Raw genomic sequence first — 5,000 nt, forward strand, 5'->3', positions numbered from 1 at the left:
AATCCAAATGTAAAGTCATTTTGCCTAAGTAACCATTTTCAATATACGTGGAATATTTCTAAGTCCGTAAAATAAAGATTCTTAGTAGGATGTTAGCACTGGCAGCATACTTCGAAAAGTGCAGCTTATCGTGAAGTTGAATCGTAGAATAATAATCTAGAAACACTATGTTTTCTTCTATTGTAAATTTCAAACCACACCTCCTACTACTTTTAACAGTTTCCTGTCAGTCTACAATCCAACCCCTAAGAGTAAGACCAAATCATATTCAAACCTGAAACGTCAATTCCTACATATTGATGTTAAACCCCGCCTTTTATGATATAACGTGATTTTGATATATGTCCTTTTCACCTGTTCCAACATCCCTAAACCAATTTAAGAATGATTGATTAAATAGTACTCAACACGATAACCTGTCCAGTAACTTGGGCGTAAAAACTGCCCAAACGTATCACTCACTGACCAAGTGTTACTGATATACTTGCATCGTGTACTCACTAAACCCATTTGCTGATAAATATAATTGACAATTTTGCACCAAAATTCTTAGATAACCTTTTGCATAGGCTTACTCTCTTACATATTGTGTCCCGAGGCGTTGTAAATTGCTACGAAATCGACGTGACAGGACTGTCCCATTCCCGTGTTCATATCATTGTGATAGTAGAAAAATATAGCCGCCTTCCGCATTAGAACAAAAATGTCCCAGACTTGGCGACGCCGTGTCAAAGTCAAAATGCCTGTCCAGCATCCCTACGTTCAACTTTTCATCTATCTACTTCAGTATCTCGATAGATAGGCAGACTTATTAAATACTTATTAGAATATCATAACAAAATGGACATAGATTCAGGTTTGATTGAAAAACTAATCAATGAAGTGGAAAGCAAGTCCTGTTTGTAAAACCGGGCTGATAGTCATTATTGTGACTGGGACATATATGAAAAAATCGTCCCAGGATGGTAAGATCTGACAAATGAAGAACGAAAACTGAGAGGTAAATTCAATTTTTGTTTTCCTATATATTTTTTTCAATTCTGAACATAAAAAAAGAAAGAACAATTTAAGAAATAATCCTATGTGATGAAACCATGTACAAAATGCATAGCAACATAAACATTTTTGCCAATTTAAAAACGTATAAGCATAATTTAAGTGTCACACTTTGTGACAGCAGAAACGTGTTTAAAACCGGTCGCATATCTATTCAGTAAATTATCTTTATCGTATATTTACTTCGGGAACTTTCAATGAAAATATGTTGTCCTTAAGTAAGTCCTTCTGGCAATTTGGGCTCATTATAAGACAAATTAAGTCCTTTAGAGCCTTGTAGCCAATAGTGCCGGAGTTTATCCCGGTTTCAATAGCGTGAAGCAGACAATTACCGTATTTGAAAACCATTGGACAGGACGCTAGTCTATTGCAGATTATTATCCCACCTTGACTAGTACCCTTTTACACCTGAATGGAGTAAGCCATTGGAGTAAACTTTCTTGCTCTAGGAAAATACAAATTGGCTTGGTCGGAATCGAACACAGAACCTCTGAGTCCAGAATACATGCTGACCACTCGGTCATCCTGCCTCCTAAGCTCATAGACCCGGAGCTTATCCAGGTTTCTATGGCTTGGTCCGAATCAAACACAGAACCTCTGAGTCCAGAGTACAACGCGCTAATCACTCGGTCACACTGCCTCCTAAGCTTATAGACCCGGAGCTTATCCATGTTTCTGTAGTGTTAAGCAGACAGATAACAGTTCTCCTCTATTATCCTCTTGACAGGACGCTAGTCTGTCAAAGATTACTTTCCTCAGTGAACTGGTACACATTTGCACCTCGGTAAAGTGAGGCGATTCTTTACCAAGAATTAAGCGCGGTCAAGATAGTTGCTTATTGCAGGATTCAAACCCAGGACATCCGGGTACTGAGTCCAACGCTTAACCACTAAGCCATTGCAACTCCATTGTAGATATTCAAAATTCCAGTAGAAAACAAATACATCGCAGAATGCGTTAGTGGTTGTAAAAACGAATCAGACAATAAGCATGTTATAAAAGTATAAACATCCAGGTCACCGCGAGTCAATGATAACATTGTGAGAAGCTACTGACTCGGATAGTTGGCATTCAACTCTATACTGGCCGGTTTTAGGCACTTTACCTCGAAACAAAACAAGTCAGTACAACTGAGGGGATTGAATTAACATTGATGAGTCCATAAATGTAAACCAACAATGGCAGAAAGCTCTTCGAAATGATCCAATGAGCAAACGAAGATCTCTCTATTTTGTTATACTGCCAGGGCACGAAACCTTGTGGAGAAATAAAATAATCGGCAAAATAATCTCTGTTTGATATCGGTGATGCTCGTGTGCGCACATAACTTGGACTCAGACTTTGCAAGGGGCATTCATAAACTGCATCATCAAATGCGACTCCATCCCTTTGTCGGATATAATTGTGCAGAACACAACAGGTTTTGAAAATACTCACACAGAAATCGGGATTCAAACTCTTTGCGCGATGAAAAATCCTCCTTTTATTTGCCAGAATTCCAAAAGCACACTCTACATACGCCTAGCACGAGTCAATCTGTAATTGAAAATTTATTTAGTCTGCGTCAATTCGCTCCTAGGGTAAGGTCGCAACAAATGATCAGACAGAGCAAACGCCTCATCACCGACGAGCACGAATGGCATGGCTGTACCATTATCATCAACCAACTGGTAATTCCTCATTTTGGGGGTAATTTCAGTTGCCTATATTCTAACATTTGTCCAAATGTTGAGTGTTTGAAAGCCGTGGAATCACTACAGCTGCCATACGATCCAATATCAACTGATATGAATCGGCATTTTGCGTCCACAATCCCAGTAAGAACAATTGAAAAAAGAAAGCTTTTGTAATTGTGTAAATTAGGACCCGCTCTGAATAGGTTGACAGATTCTTATATGTTTCCCATCAACTACACCGATGCAGTTAGGAAACTGTGTCTTGTTGTAATAATCTGTAGCAATTTTTCGCCAGTCGTTTTGGTCCAACATTGGCATGACAATTGGTTTCAAACATGTCCACAGTTTTTCACAAACGTCCGGAACTATTTCCCGAATTGTTTCAATGCCAAGTAGGTATTCATAATGTTGAGAAATCATAGTGCATCGAGTTGCCAAGTAACCGAAATGAAATAATGAGCACATAACGGAATTGAATTTCACTGTTAATGAGTAGATGTAATGATGATGTGCTTTCAAGATCATCTTTTGTTTTTGTTATAGAAAAATAAATCGGTATATTGATAATTTCTCTTTCCAACTTCAGGTAAGGAGATCCCGCAACGGTGGGCAAAACTGATACACTATTTTCTGCGGGAATTACTGATCAGAAAAAATCTACATCCGGGCAAGCCGCAAAGAAGAGAAGAAAATAATCTAACTTGAGCAGCTTCCTTCTTTTGCCGACACTGGAGCAGAGAGAAACGGTGAGCAATTATCAGTCCGACGATACTGAAATATCGGAACCAACGGAGACAACTGAGTCACCAGGTGATATATATATATATATATATATATATATATATATATATATATATATATATATATATATATATATATATATATACCGTAATTCTTTTGGATGCTTGTTCATCAGCATCGGGAGGTTTCTAGAAAAAGATCGTCCTCCACATGACACCTAAGCGCTCTTTCATTGAGTAACAATTTTCCATCAGATGAGGAGAGAAGGGATCGGGTTGGCATATAGATAGAATGATGTTGAAGTCACTCAGGTCCTTGTTTTATAATTCTCACTTAACCATATTATCCAGACTATAAAAGTTCATTTTTGCACAGTCTTGCGTGTTGGTTCGTTATACTTCCGGATGGGAATGTTAAGAGCTTCTTAGCCAAGCGCATAGTATTTATAATATAACTCCAGTTTATCGTATAGATAATATTTTGCACATTGTTTCCTTTACAGACCTTGTCCTGTACTATTTCAGATCCCGTCCCTTCCCACTATGCAGAGGTTCAGTAGACATCAAATTACCACCGGAGTTGCTATAGTTCTCCTTGTTTGCATCGTGCTTTGTTTTTATATCTACCATAATGTGAGGAGATCATACTATAGTCAGAATTTTTATTAATTGCGCGCGTTTTTCTAGTTTTTCTCAGCTGTCCCTCTATCAAAAGTTGTAAAAAATTGTGACAACATTTGAATCAATTTGTCTTAACTGAATCTAGATTTTGGACCATGTTGATGCCATATCAAATACGTTTTCTTATTTAAGATCTATAAAAAACTGCTTTAAAACCGCTGCCATAAAATTCGAGATTTTACACTGTAAAAAATTAAAATAACACGCACCACAAAATATGAGATGAATTCATCGTATTTCAAAAAAATCTCGTGCTGACACGTAGTTCTGGCTATTGATTATGAGTTCATGTCATACTTGATTCCGAATAATAACAGTTCGCTTTAAATGCTATAAACTTGCATCTTATGTAGTTTGCATTAAATTTTGAGCTTATGATTTATTGCATATTATCTACATTATGTCGCAATTATTGATATGAAATCTCTAGCTTTAAATCATTTGAAATACTGATTATATACTCAATATTGTAAAATTAACAATGATTGCTATTTATATAACTTTGAAAAATTGCATGTATGCACTACCGTTTCACAGAGCTTTTAAACCATAATATAAGCTTTTACACGATACGATACGAAATCTCTATCGGTGCCATTCTCGTAAAGCTGCGGGGAAAAAACCTACTTGTATCTATAGATAAGCAATTAAGGAAGACAGCTATGGAATTGGAATTTCACAATCAACCCCGAAAAGATTGTTATCGAAATACAGAGATTACCAGTGTTGAACGATGGACAACGGTGAACGTAAACATACATCTGACAAAAGAGTGGACGTCTCATGGGTTCTGTACAGAGGAGCATTGATATTCTTGCAGGTGGTGAAGATACTGGTTATTTAGAAG

This window comes from Berghia stephanieae, chromosome 1 (genome assembly GCF_034508935.2).
Source record: "Berghia stephanieae isolate SIO BIC M18660-M18661 chromosome 1, UCSD_Bste_1.3, whole genome shotgun sequence".
NCBI classification, from domain to species: Eukaryota; Metazoa; Mollusca; class Gastropoda; order Nudibranchia; family Aeolidiidae; genus Berghia; species Berghia stephanieae.